Source organism: Nicotiana tabacum, chromosome 15, assembly GCF_000715075.1.
Source record: "Nicotiana tabacum cultivar K326 chromosome 15, ASM71507v2, whole genome shotgun sequence".
In the NCBI taxonomy this organism is placed as follows: Eukaryota; Viridiplantae; Streptophyta; class Magnoliopsida; order Solanales; family Solanaceae; genus Nicotiana; species Nicotiana tabacum.
The window spans coordinates 20,812,373-20,828,016 of record NC_134094.1 but is presented as its reverse complement, the minus strand read 5'-3'; the positions used below and the strand labels follow the sequence as shown (position 1 = coordinate 20,828,016).

The following is a 15,644-nucleotide window of genomic DNA, read 5'->3' as shown; positions in this document are numbered from 1 at the left end:
ATTAATTGTTACATGCTATTTGAATTATGTGTTTTAATTATTATTTGACATTTAGCATATTAAATATTAAACTGCCTATTTTCTCCCGATTTCTATAATAATTTGCTATTTGTCATTGTTTGTTTCATAATTAAAACATAATTATTGTATGCTTGTTGTCTTATAATCTATATTAATTGTTACAATTATTGGGAGAATTTCTCCTATAAGAATTGGTAAATGAATATGTTGGAGGAGCGAGTTGCACGCCGCAACAGAATTGATTATAATAAATATGTTGGAGGATCGGGTTGCACGCCGCAACAGACTTATTAAAAGTCTATATTGGAGGATCGGGTTGCACGCCGCAACAGACTTATTAAAAATCTATATTGAAGGATCGGGTTGAACGCCGTAACAGACTTATTAAAAATTTATATTGAAGGATCGGGTTGCACGCCGCAACAGACTTATTAAAAGTTTATATTGGAGGATCAGGTTGCACGCCGCAACAAACTTATTAAAAGTCTATATTGAAGGATCGGATTGCACGTCGCAACAGACTTGATTAAAAATGAATATATTGTGAGAGCGGGTTGCACGCTGCAACAGAATTGAATGTGAATATATTATGAGGGCGGGTTACGCGCTGCAACTAAATTAATGGAAATGATAATTTGTTATGACTGCTGAGTTGTCTTCAATTATTATAAATGAGTTACTTGATTTATTTCTATTATTATTGTTGTTTCTAATATTGCGTACAAGTAATGTAAGTGACCCGCCTTAGCCTCGTCACTACTTTGTCGAGGTTAGGCTCAGCACTTACCAGTACATGGGATCGGTTGTACTGATACTACACTCTGCACTTCTTGTGCAGATTTTGGAGTTGGTCCCAGTGGCGTACCGTAGACTTGCTCGGATTTCAGCTATTTAGAGGAGACTTGAGGTATAACTGCACGGCGTTCGCAGTTCTGAAGTCCCCGTCTACTTTACTTTAGATGTGTGTTTGTTTCAGACAACTTTATTTCATTCAGACCTTTATTTGTATTTATTCTAGAAGCTCGTACACTTGTGACACCAATTATTTAGTCACCGTTGTTTTGATGGATTATTTCACTATATTTCAAACTTTGCTTCCGCATTTGTTTCCTTGTTATTAATAAATTTAAAATTGTTTTATAAATGGTTAATATTATTCTAACGTTGGCTTGCCTAGCAAGTGAAATGTTAGGCGCCATCATGGTCCGAAGGTGGGAATTCCTGATCGTGACAGTTGGTATCAGAGTACTAGGTTACATAGGTCTCACGAGCCACGAGCAAGCTTAGTAGAGTCTGAAGGATCGGTACGGAGACGTCTGTACTTATCTCTCAGAGGCTATGAAGTTTAGGAACAATATCACTTCTTTCTTATTCTGTCGTGCGATTTTATTCTATCATCAATGATTGAACCATTTTACTCTTATTCTCTCGCAGATGGTGAGAAGACGTAATACCTCTACCGATGGACAGAGACCAGAATCCCCGGTGGCAACTATGTCCAGGGGTAGAGGTCGAGGCCGAGGTCGTGCTAGAGGTCGAGGTAGAGCTCAGTCCAGAGCTCAAGCAGCTGCACCTGTTGTAGAACCTCAGGTAGACCTTCAGGAGGAAGTCCCAGTTCAAAATGTACCAGTTGGACCAGTTCAGGTCCCGTAAGGATTCATAGCCACTCCAGTACTTCAGGACGCTCTAGTCCGTTCGGTAAGTCTTATGGAGGGCGTGGTCCAGAATGATACATTTCCAGTGGCACAAGCCATCTCACAAGCTGGGGGAGGAGCACAAACTCCCACTACTCCCGCTCCGGAGCAGATGGCTCCCCAAAATCAAGCTCCAGCAACCACGCCAGTTGGGATAGTTTAGCCGGTTGTTGCGGTACAGACCGATGATAGGCCCACCATGTCTTTTGAGGCCTTATTGAGACTGGATAAGTTCACTAAGCTCTTTCTAGTTCACTTTAGTGGTACACCTTCTGAGGACCTACAAGATTATCTTGAACGCTGCCATGAGGTGCTGCGGAACATGGGTATAGTTGAGACCAATGGAGTTGATTTTGCTGTATTCCAGATGACGGGTTCTGCCAAGAGGTGGTGGAGAGATTATACATTGACCCGACCAGTTAGATCACCTGCACTTACCTGGGAGCAGTTCTCTCAGCTATTTCTGGAGAAGTTCCTCCCTATCATACTGAGAGAGGAATTCCGCAAGCAATTTGAGCGTCTACAGCAGGGCAGTATGACTATTACTCAGTATGAGTCCCGTTTTGTTGATTTGGCCCGTCATGCTCTCCTTTTACTACCTACGGAGGGAGAGAGAGTGAGGAGGTTTATCGAGGGACTCACTCACCCTATCAGACTTTGGATGGCCAAGGAAACTGGAAGTGAGATTTCTTTTCAGGCGGCTGCTAATGTCGCCAGGAGGATCGAGATGGTTCTTGCACAGGAGAGAGGGCAGAGGTCTGATAAGAGGCCTCGTCAGTTCGGTGGTTTCAGTGGTGCCTCGTCTGGAGGCAGGGGTAATTTTGGTAGGGGTCATCCTCCCAAACCCTTTCATTCAGCACTTCATGCAATTCTCGGTGCTTCAGGGAGTTACGGTCCTATTATGCCTTACTCTGGGCAGCCAGTATTCAGTGCACATTTAGCTCCTATCAGTGCACCACCACTCCAGAGTTACTACAGCTGTTATCCAACCCATCTCGGTCAGCTTCAGCTTCAGCAACCACATCATCCGGATGGATGTTATGAGTATGGGAACATTGGTCACATCAGGAGGTATTGCCCTAGATTGGCGAGTAACAGATCTCGGCAAGATTCTCGTGCCATCATACCAGCACCGGTTATTTCACCGCCTGCTCAGTCAGCTAGAGGTAGGGGTCAGGCAGCTAGAGGTGGAGGTCAGGCTATTAGAGCTAGAGGTCAGGACATTAGAGGTGGAGGTTAGACTGTTAGAGGTAGAGGCCAGCCAGGCAGAGGCCGTCCCAGGGACACAGTTCAGGGTGGTGGGGCCCAGCCCCAATTTTATACTTTTTCAGCTAGACCTGAGGCCGAGTCATCTGATGCTGTGATCATAGGTATTATTCCAGTTTTCCATAGGGATGCTTCAGGTCTATTTGATCTAGAATCTACTTATTCCTATGTGTCCTCCTATTTTGCTTCATATTTGATTGTGCCTTGTGATTCTCTGAGTGCTTCTGTGTGTGTATCTACACCGGTGGGAGACTCTGTTGTAGTAGATCATGTCTATCATTCGTGTGTGGTTACTATTGGTAATCTTGAGACTAGTGTAGATCTTCTACTTCTTGATATGGTAGATTTTGATGTCATCTTTAGTATAAATTGGTTGTCCCCTTATCATGTTATATTGGATTGTTATGCCAAGACAGTGACCCTAGCTATGCCGAGGTTACCTCGGTTAGAGTGGAAAGGAACTCCTGGTCATTCTGCCAGCAGGGTTATTTCTTATATGAAAGCTCGGTGTATGGTAGAGAAAGGGTGTCTAGCCTATTTGGCTTATATTCACGATCCCAGTACGGATGTCCCTTCTATGGACTCAGTACCAGTTGTTCGTGAATTTTCAGAAGTATTTCCTGTAGATCTATCGGGGATGCCACCCGATAGAGATATTGACTTCTGTATTGATTTGGCTCCAGGCACTCAGCCCATTTCTATTCCATCATACTGTATGGCCCCGCAAGAGTTGAAAGAATTGAAAGAGCAGTTACAAGACTTGCTTGATCAGTGATTCATTAGACCCAGTGTCTCTCCCTAGGGTGAACCGGTATTATTTGTAAAGAAGAAAGATGGCTCTATGCGGATGTGTATAGACTATCGGCAGTTGAATAAGGCCACTATCAATAACAAATATCCACTGCCAAGAATTGATGACTTGCTTGATCAGCTTCAGGGTTCCAAGGTATTTTCAAAGATTAATTTGAGATCTGGTTACCATCAGTTGAAGATTAGAGCATCTGATGTCCCTAAGACAGCTTTTCGGACTCGGTATGGGCATTATGAGTTCCTAGTGATGTCATTTGGGATGACAAATGCTCCAGCATCATTTATGGATTTGATGAATCGGGTGTTCAAGCCATATTTGGATTCTTTTATGGTTGCATTCATTGATGATATCTTGATTTACTCCAGCAGTCGAGAGGATCATGAGCAGCACCTTCGAAGTGTGCTTCACACCTTGAAGAATAATCAGTTATATGCCAAATTTTCAAAATGTGAGTTTTGGTTAGACTTAGTTGCCTTTTGGGACCTGTTGTATCGGCAGAAGGCATAAAGATGGATCCTAAGAAGATTGAGGCTGTTCAGAATTGGCCTAGAACTACTTCAGTTACAGAGATCCGGAGTTTTCTGGGTTTAGCAGGTTATTATCGTTAGTTAGTGGAAGGGTTTTCATCTATAGCAAGCCCATTGACCAGATTAACCCAGAAAGGTGTCCCATTTAGATGGTCAGACGAGTGTGAGTTGAGCTTTCAGAAGCTCAAGCCCGCTTTGACTACGGCGCCAGTGTTGGTATTACCCACAGGTTCAGGATCATATACGGTATATTGTGACACATCTCACATTGGGCTTGGTGTAGTATTAATGCAAGATGGCAAGGTAATTGCATATGCGTCGCGGCAGTTGAAAGTTCACGAGAAGAATTATCCTGTTCATGACTTAGAATTGGCAGCCATTGTTCATGCGCTGAAGATTTGGAGGCATTACCTCTACGGTGTCTCGTGTGAGGTATTTACTGATCATCGTAGCCTCCAGTATCTGTTCAAACAAAAGGATCTTAATTTGAGGCAGAGAAGATGGATGGAGTTGTTGAAAGACTATGATATCACCATTTTGTATCACCCTGGAAAGGCCAATGTAGTGGCCTATACCTTGAGTAGAAAGGATGTGAGTATGGGCAGTCTTGCGTATATTCCGGTTGGTGAGAGGCCATTAGTTGCAGATGTTCAGACTTTGGCTAATCAGTTTGTGAGGTTAGATTTTTTAGAACCCAGTCGGGTTCTAGCTTGCACAGTCACTCGGTCTTCTTTTTATGAGCGCATCAGAGAGAGGCAGTATGATGATCCTCACTTACTTGTCCTTAATGACACGGTGATGCCAAACAGGTTGCTGTGGGGGAAGATGGGGTTCTGCGAATGCAGGGTCGTATTTGTTTGCCTAATGTGGATGGGTTCGTAAATTAATTCTTGAAGAAGCACACAGTTCTAGGTATTCTATTCATCCAGGTACTGCCAAAATGTGTCAAGATTTGCGGCAACATTATTGGTGGAGGAGAATGAAAAAGGATATAGTTGTACATGTAGCTCGGTGTCTGAATTGTCAGCAACTTAAGTACGAGCATCAGAGACCTGATGGTTTGCTTCAGAAGTTAGAAATTCCTGAGTAGAAGTGGGAGCGTATCACTATGGATTTTGTTGTTAGGCTCCCACGGACTCGGAGAAAATTTGATGCAGTTTGGGTCATTGTGGACAGGTTGACCAACTCAGCCCATTTCATCCCAGTGGCAGTTACCTATTCTTCAGAGAGGTTAGCTGAAATTTACATTTGTGAGATTGTCCGCCTTCACGGTGTGCCCGTGTCTATTATTTCAGATCGAGGTACGCAATTTACCTCACATTTCTGGAGGGCTGTACAACATGAGTTAGGCACGCGGGTGGAGTTGAGTATAACATTTCATCCACAGACAGACGGACAGTCAGAGCGCACTATTCAGATATTGGAAGATATGCTTCACACTTGTATTATAGACTTTGGAGGTTCTTGGGATCATTTCTTACCACTTGCGAAGTTTTCTTATAATAATAGCTACCAGTCGAGCATTCAGATGGCTCTATATGAGGCATTAAATGGAAGGCGATGTCGATCGCCAGTTGGTTGGTTTGAACCGGGAGAGGCTCAGTTGTTGGGTACCGATTTGGTACAGGATGCCTTGGATAAGGTCAAAATTATTCAGGATCGACTTCGCACAGCTCAGTTTAAGTAAAAGAGTTATGTCGACCGTAAGGTTTGTGATATTGCATTCATGGTTGGAGAACGAATATTGCCCCGGGTTTCACCTATGAAAGATGTAATGAGGTTCGGAAAGAAGGGCAAGTTGAGCCTTAGGTATATCAGACCCTTTGAAATTCTTGAAATGGTGGGTGAAGTAGCCTACATGCTTGCATTACCACCTAGTTTATCAGCTGTTCATCCGGTGTTCCATATGTCTATGCTCCGGAAATATCATAGTGATCCGTCTCATGTGTTAGATTTTAGCTCAGTCCAATTGGACAAAGATTTGACTTACGAGCAGGAACCGGTGGCTATTCTAGCCCGACAGGTCCGACAATTGAGGTCAAAGAGTTATCCTTCAGTTTGGATGAAATGAAGAGGTCAGCCAGTAGAGGAATCTACTTGGGAGTCCGAGTCGGACATGCGGAGTAAATATCCACACTTATTCACCAGCTCAGGTACATTTTTCTAACTCCGTTCGAGGACGAACGATTGTTTTAGAGGTGGAGAATGTGATGACCCAAAATGTCATCTTTAAATTTAATAAGTAATTCTGTGTTCTAAGACCTCGAAAAGCACCATTTATTATTCCTCGACTTGCGTGCGCAGTCCATACAATTTTTCGAAAAGTTTTTATGTGAAAAATGGATTAAAATGTGAAATAGAGCTTTAAAACTCAACGGAGTTGACTTTGGTCAACATTTTTAGCAAACGGACCCGGATCAGTATTTTGACAATTCCGGTAGCTCCGTATCGTGATTTGGGACTTGGGTGCCCGGAATTTAATTTGGCGGTCCCTAGCTCAAGTTATAACCATTTAACGGAACTAGCAATTTAAAGGCTAAAGATTCCATGTTTGACCACTGGGTTGACTTTTTGATATCGAAGCCAGAATCCGATTCTGAAAATTTGAACAACTCCGTTATGTCATTTATGACTTGTGTGCCAAATTTGAAGTCATTCTGGATTCATTTAATATGTTTTGGCACGAGATTTTCAAATTTAAAAGTTTATAACTCAAAGTTTGAATCGAGATGTGAATTGTAATTTCAGCGTAGTTTGACCGCAGGTGCGAGCTCGCAGAATCAAGCCTTCGATCGCAGATGCGCTCGGGCGTGGCTGGGCAAAAGTCCGCAGGTGCGGAAATTTGTACGCCCGCGAGTTCGCAGAAGCGGACAGCTTCTCGCAGAAGCGCGCTAATTACGCATATGCGGACATACGCTGGCAGTCCCTTTTCCGCAGATGCGAGATTTTTCTCGTAGATGCGAGCTTGCATGTGCGAGCACAGGCACCGCAGGTGCGGAAATGCCTGGGCAGTGTATATATCGAAGAGTCCGACATTTTTACTCATTTTGGTCATTTTGAGCTTGGTTAAGGCAAATGTTTTGGCGATTTTCACGGGAAAGGTTGGGGTAAGTGTTCCTTATCCTATATTGATTATATTTCATGATTCCATACTCGTTTATATCATGAATCCGTGAATTTATGGAAGAAAAATGAGATTTTTCTAAAATCTTCCAAAAACGAGAAATTTAGATTTGAAGGTCCATTTGATATCGGAATTGGATAATTTTTGTATGGTTGAACTCGTATCGGAACGGATGTTCGAATTTTGCGAGTTTTTCTAGGATTTGAGACATGGATCCCACAGTCGAATATTTTAATTAATTTTGGATTTTTATCCGAAAAATGTGTAAATTCATATGGAATTAATTTCTATGATTAGTATTGAATATATTGAATTGTTTGTGAATAGATTTGAAGCTTTCGGAGGCAAATTTAAAAGGAAAAGTTGAAGTTGAGTAATTGATTGAAATTTGCAAAGCGAGGTAAGTGTCGTGGTTAACCTTGATTTGAGGGAATAGAATCCTTAAATTATTTGTTATGTGAAATGCATTATCACGACCCAAAAATTCTAAACTGTCGTGATGGCGCCTATCTCAATATTAGGCAAGCCGACAACATCAATAACCCACTATTTCCTTTAAATTTAAAAACATAACGTTTAATACAATACCAAAAATCTAGCAATTTCCGATACAACACTCCCAAAACCTGGTATCACTGAGTACATGAGAGTCTAATATGAGTGCAAGTCTGGAAATTACGGTCTATAATAGTTTGAGACCAAATACAGTATACAAGGATATAGAGAAGGAGAGACAAGGTCTGCGGAACACGACAGCTACCTCAAAATCTCCTGAAAATCAACTACGCAAAATGATCAACACCCGCTATATCCGGGAACACCTGGATCTGCACACGAAGTGCAGGGTGTAGTATGAGTACAACCAACTTAGCAAGTAACAAAAATAACTAAGGAACTGAAGATAATGACGAGCTACACAGTTATAGTTCACTTTTAGTAATCCTAGCAAAGAATAGACATACTTTCAAATCAGGCAGTTTAAGTCAAATTAATTTTATACAGTTCAATTTTAAGTAATCCAGATATAAATTCTTTTAGATATTTCACAACAATGACAAATAGCAACCAAGTACAACAACAAATGCAAAGCAAGTACAGCCTCTCAAGCAACAGTCACTCAACTCATCACAACAGCTCAACCACTCGGCTCTCAGCCCTCAGCACTCACACTCAATGGGTACCCACGCTCACTGGGGGTGTGTACAGACTCCGGAAGGGCTCCTACAGCCCAAGCGCTATAATCTGCACGGACAACTCACGTGCTGCACGGACAACTCACGTGCTATAATATCCTGCACGGACAACTCACGTGCTATAATATCCTACACGGATAACTCATGTGCTATAATATCCTTACCTCACTAACAGGCCCTCGGCCTTACTCAGTCCTTCACCTCTCTAGTCTCTCGGGCTCTCAGAAATCAGACAGATCAGCCCAAACAAAGATAACATAGTGCATAAACAAATATCAAGAAAGACTGAGGTACGATTCGCTAGTAAAATCAAGACTGAGCACAAGATAGCAATTAGAAAATAATTCAACAAGTTCGTGACCTCGGTGGGTCCCAACAGTACTATCACATAGCCTAAGCATGATTTTTAACATGATTTACAGTCAAATTTCTTCAACACAAAGAGAGCTTATAGCTAACAACAGGTTATTCAACTTTACAGTTTCACGGGACGGACCAAGTCACAATCCCTTCGGTGCACACCCACACGCCCGTCACCTAGCATGTGCGTCACCTCTAAAATAATTACATGACATAAAATCTGGGGTTTCATACCCTCAGGACCAGATTTATAATTGTTACTTACCTCAACCCGTATAATTATTTATTCCGTTATGCCCTTGCCACGAGAATTGGTCTCCGAAAGCCTCGTATCTAGCCACAATTAATTCAAATCAGTCAATACAAATCATTGTAATTAATTCCATAAGGAAATACTAATTTTTCCAATAAAATCCGAAATTAACTCAAATATCGCCCGTAGGGCCCACGTCTTGGAATCCGACAGAAGTTATAGAATATGAACGCCCATCTAACCACGAGTCCAACCATATAAATTTCACTAAAATCCGACACCAACTCGACCCTCAAATCTTCAATTAAAATCTATGAAGATTTCTACCATTTTCAACCCAATCCTTACCCATTTGAACTTAACAATCTTTCCACAACCTTATTGGTATGTATATATGATACTCCACACCCAAGAATCATACTATTAATCACCCATCTTTACTCCAAACCCGAAATTGAAAAATTAGAGAAAGAAATTCTTACCTCTTTGTAGCCCTAGCAAGATCCTTGTGAAATCTTCAAACCTTGAACAAGAATTGATGGATAAAGCACTAAGTCACTTTCTCTCTCTAAAATGCTCTTACCTCTCTCTAAAATATCAGATTTTGGCTCAAAAATGAGTTTCAAGGACTATAAATCGAAGTTGGGTCGGGTCAAAAATTAGAAAGAATGGAAGCTCCGATGCAGTTATGCAGTCGCATATGCGATCGCATAACAGGTATGCGGTCCGCATACCAGCCGCATAATTTGGCCTCCAAAGCTGGGCGTTATTGACCTGTTCTGCGGTCATTATGTGATCCGCATACTTGTTTTGCAGTCACATAATGCACTGTAAAACAGGTCTGCGGTCGCATAGTGCACTGCAGATTTTCCTAAAATCTTGCCCTCCTCCTGCTCCACTTTGCGACCATTATGCGGTCCGCAGAGTGATTCTGCGACCGCATAGTGGTCGCAGAAATGACCATTTTCCGACAAAATTTTTCTTTATACTTCGGTGCATTCTATAATCTTTGTACTAATTGATCTACCTCGGCACCACTAAACCTTAATTTTCTTAGCAAAATTTCTCCGAGGTCGTTACACATAAGTTAACATCCGGTCAACCTTTTCAACTTAAATTCTAAACCTTGGAACTAAGCGCTTCAAACCATTTCAAAACCTCACCGAACCCAAACCAATTACCCCGACAAGTCAAATAACAACACTAATTCACAATTTGAACAGTAAATGGGGGAACGGGATTGCAATAGTCAAAACGACCGACCGGGTCGTTACATTCTCCTCCTCTTAAACAAACGTTCGTCCTCAAACGAGCTTAGAATCATACCTGGAGTCTCAAATAGATGTGGATATTTGCTCCGCATCTCCTGCTCAATCTCCCAAGTAGCTTCTCCGACAAGCTGGCCTCTCCACTGCACCTTCACCGAAGCTATATTCTTTGATCTCAACTTTCGAACCTGCAGGTCTAAAATGGCCACCGGCTCCAAATCATAAGTCAAATTACCGTCCAACTGCACTGTACTGAAATCCAAAATATGAGACGGATCCCCAACATACTTTCGGAGCATGGATACATGGAACACCGGATGAACACCTGATATACTAGGTGGCAAGGCAAGTTCATAAGCCACATTTCCAATTTTCTTAAGTATCTTAAAAGGTTCAATATACCGAGGGCTCAACTTGCCCTTCTTCCCGAACCTCAACACACCCTTCATGGGTGAAATCTTGAGCAGAACCTTCTCCCCAACCATGTGAACAACATTACGAACCTTCCTGTCGGCATAACTCTTCTGTCTAGACTGTGCCGTGCGAAGCCATTCCTGAATTACTTTAACCTTCTCTAAAGCATCCTGAACCAAGTCAGTACCCAATAGTCTAACCTCACCCGGCTCAAACCAACCCACCAGAGACCTACACCGTCTCCCATATAAAGCTTCATACGGAGCCATCTGAATGCTTGACTGGTAGCTATTATTGTAAGCAAACTCTGCGAGTGGCAGAAATTGATCCCATGAACCCCCAAAGTCAATGACACAAGCACGTAGCATATTCTCCAATATCTGAATAGTGCGCTCGGACTGCTGTCCGTCCATATGAGGGTGAAATGCTGTACTCAACTAAACCTGTGTGCCCAATTCTTGTTGCACTGCCCTCCAAAACTGTGAGGTAAACTGCGTACCCCGATCTAAAATAATAGACACCGGCACACCGTGTAGGCGAACAATCTCGCGAATATAAATCCCATCCAACCGCTCCGAAGAATAATTAGTACCGAGTGGAATAAAATGTGCGGACTTGGTCAACTGATCTACTATCACCCAAACAGCATCAAACCTTCTCAAGGTCCGTGGGAGCCCAACTACAAAGTCCATGGTAATACGCTCCCATTTCCACTCCGGAATTTCAGGTCTCTGTAGCAATCCGCCCGGTCTCTGATGCTCGTACTTTACCTGTTGACAATTTAAACACCGAGATACAAACCCAACTATATCTTTCTTCATCCGCCTCCACCAATAGTGTTGTCTCAAATCCTGATACATCTTTGCGGCGCCTGGATGAATAAAGTACCGCGAACCGTGAGCTTCCTGGAGAATCAGCTCGCACAAACCATCTATATTAAGCACACAGAGCTTGCCCTGCATTCGTAATACACCGTCATCTCCAATAGTGACTTCCTTGGCATCACCGTGCTGAACCGTGTCCTTAAGGATAAGCAGATGTGGATCATCATACTGGCGCTCTCTGATGCAATCATATAAAGAAGACTGAGAAACTACACAGGCCAAAACTCGATTCGGCTCGAAAACATCCAATCTAACAAACTTATTAGCCAAGGCCTGAACATCCAAGGCTAAAGGCCTCTCTGCTACCGGTAAGTATGCTAAGCTGTCCAAACTCTCCGCCTTACGACTCAAAGCATCGGCCACCACATTGGCCTTTCCGGGATGATAGAGAATGGTGATATCGTAATCCTTTAGCAACTCCAACCACCTTCGCTGCCGCAAGTTAAGATCCTTCTGTTTAAACAAATGTTGTAGACTCCGATGATCGGTATACACCTCACACTGGACACCGTACAAGTAATGCTGCCAAATTTTCAAGGCATGAACAATAGCTGCTAACTCAAGATCATAGACTGGATAATTCTTCTCATGTACCTTTAGCTGTCTGGATGCATAGGCAATCACCCTACCGTCTTGCATTAGCACTGTGCCGAGACCAATACGCGACGTGTCATAATACACAGTATAAGACTCCGAACCTCTAGGCAACACCAATACTGGAGCTGTAGTCAAAGCTGTCTTGAGCTTCTAAAAGCTCTCTTCACACTCATCCGACCACCTGAACGGAGCACCTTTCTGGGTCAATTTAGTCATAGGCGACGCAATAGACGAGAATCCTTCCACGAAGCAACGATAATAACCGGCCAAGCCGAGATAACTCCGAATCTCAGTAACTGAAGATGGTCTGGGCCAACTCTGAACTGCATCTATTTTCTTCGGATCTACCTTAATCCCTTCACTGGACACTATGTGTCCCAAGAATGCTACCGAACTAAGCCAGAACTCACACTTAGAGAATTTGGCATAAAGTTTCTCCTCTCTCAGCCTCTGTAGTACAATACTCAAATGTCGTGCATGCTCCTCCTGGCTACGTGAGTACACCAGGATATCATCAATAAATGACCATTTTCCGACAGAGTGATTCTGCGACCATTATGCGGTCCGCAGAGTGATTCTGCGGCCGCATAGTGGTCGCAGATATGACCATTTTCCGACAAAATTTTCCTTTACACTTTGGTGCATTGTTCAACCCAAAAAGTCCGAGCCGCGACGAGCTTGCGAGGTCGTTACACATAAGTTAACATCCGGTCAACCTTTTCAACTTAAATTCTAAACCTCAGAACTAAGCGCTCCAAATCATTTCAAAACCTCACCGAACCCAAACCAATTACCCCGGCAAGCCAAATAACAACAGTAATTCACAATTTGAGCAGTAAATGGGGAAACTGGATTGTAATAGTCAAAACTACCGACCGGGTCGTTACATGCATGTGAACGACGTATAGGCGAGGTGACGAGTGTCTATACGTCGTCAAATTAATTGTTTGCATAATTACTTGAAAAATCATAAATTATTTTAAATCATAAATTAATTATTATAATAATTGTTTCTCTCCTATTCTTTGTTAAATATTAATTCTTGAATTCCTGCATTAATTGTTACATGTTATTTGAATTATGTATTTTAATTGTTATTTGACATTTAGCATATTAAATATTAAACTGCCTATTTTCTCCCTGATTTTTATAATAATTTGCTATTTGTCATTGTTTGTTTCATAATTAAATCATAATTATTGTATGCTTGTTGTCTTATAATTTTATAATAATTGTTACAATTATTGGAAAACTTTATCCTATAAGAATTGGTAAATGAATATGTTGGAGGAGAGGTTTCACGCCGTAACAGAATTGATTATAATGAATATATTGGAGGATCGGGTTGCACACCGCAACAGACTTATTAAAAGTCTATACTGGAGGATCGGGTTGCACGCCGCAACAGACTTATTAAAAGTCTATATTGGAGGATCGGGCTGCACGCCGCAACAGACTTATTAAAAGTCTATATTGGAGGATCAGGTTGTACGCCGCAACAGACTTATTAAAAGTCTATATTGGAGGATCGGGTTACACGCCGCAACAGACTTGATTAAAAATGAATATATTGTGAGAGCGGGTTGCACGCTACAACAGAATTGAATGTGAATATATTGTGAGAGCGGGTTGCACGCTGCAACTGAATTGATGGAAATGATAATTGGCTATGACTGCTGAGTTGGCTTCAATTATTATAAATAAGTTACTTGATTTATTTTTATTATTGTTGTTGTTTCTAATATTGCGTACAGGTAATGTAAGTGACCCGCCTTAGCCTCGTCACTACTTCGTCGAGGTTAGGCTCAGCACTTACCAGTACATGAGGTCGGTTGTACTGATACTACACTCTGCACTTCTTGTGCAGATTTTGGAGTTGGTCCCAGCGGCGTACCGTAGACTTGCTCGGATTTCAGCTATTCAGAGGAAGCTTGAGGTATAACTGCACGACGTTCGCTGTTCTGAAGTCCCCGTCTACTTTACTTTAACTGTGTGTTTGTTTCAGATAGCTTTATTTTATTCAGACCTTTATTTGTATTTATTCTAGAAGTTCGTGTACTTGTGACACCAATTCTAGGATGGTATTTAGTCACCGTTGTTTTGATGGATTATTTCACTATATTTCAAACTTTGCTTCCGCATTTGTTTTCTTGTTATTAATAAATTTAAAATTATTTTAAAAATGGTTAATATTATTCTAACGTTGGCTTGCCTAACAAGTAAAATGTTAGGCGCCATCACGATCCGAAGGTGAGAATTTCGGGTTGTGACATACTCTCTCTACAACATGAAAATAAAGTACTGTTAATAATATTTATATTTAGGATGGGGGTCGGAATAGGATGGGGGTTGTGGTAGGGTGGAGGTAGAGTGGGTGGGATTAGAGGTGAGGGATTGGTATTTTGAAAAATATTTTTCATTCTTTTGATAGGGAACACATATTCCTCTAAGAGGAAAATGCAAAACATTTAGGGTGTGTTTGGTATAACGCAAGAAAATATTTTCCGTGGAAAAATATTTTCTTGGAAAACAAGTAGTAATCTTACTTATTTTTCGGTGTTTGATACGCAAATTAAGGAAATTAACTTCTCAAGAGTATTCATAAATAATTTAGATACAATAAACATGAAGGCATAAACTTTCGAACCAACAACCTTCCTAACCCATAAATTTGATAAACTTCTTAACCGCTAAACTTTCGAACCCGCAAACTTTCGAACCCGTAAACTCTATAATTTCTAAACCCGTAAACTTCCAAACACATAAATCTCTGAAATCATAACTTTGGAACTCGTAGAATTTTGAACTTGTAAACCGAAAAAATGAAAAAACCATCGCTGAAAATATTTTTAAAAAAAATTGCCACGGGGTGAGGGGTGGTAAGCTTCATTGGAAGTATAAAAGTTTTATTGCACTATCAGTAGATATAATTAGTTAAATCCTTTTATCTAATATTATCTTTTTTTTCTAGCTTAGGCTGTTTAAGGAAGACACGGTTGAAATTTTGCATAATGGTTTTAACAGTCAATAAAGTTTTGAATAATGTATACCCAAGTTAAAATTTTGACATACATTATTGACACAACATTATATTGGAGATTAATTTTGAAAGTTCCCGATTTCCGATTATAAAAAGCTTACCATAGATTTGCATGATTGTATGGTGGTTTTGCACAATCAAGTTGAGTTTATATAGTGGCAAGAATAAGTTAAAATTTGGTAATGAAATTTC

At 41.3% G+C, this 15,644-nt stretch overlaps 1 protein-coding gene across 1 annotated transcript in view; it reads left to right on the top strand.

Moving 5' to 3' along the window:
* The window catches only part of LOC107758999 (B3 domain-containing protein REM10-like), a 159,213-nt gene that overhangs the window by 143,274 nt on the left and 295 nt on the right, over positions 1-15,644 (top strand). The window lies entirely within an intron of this gene.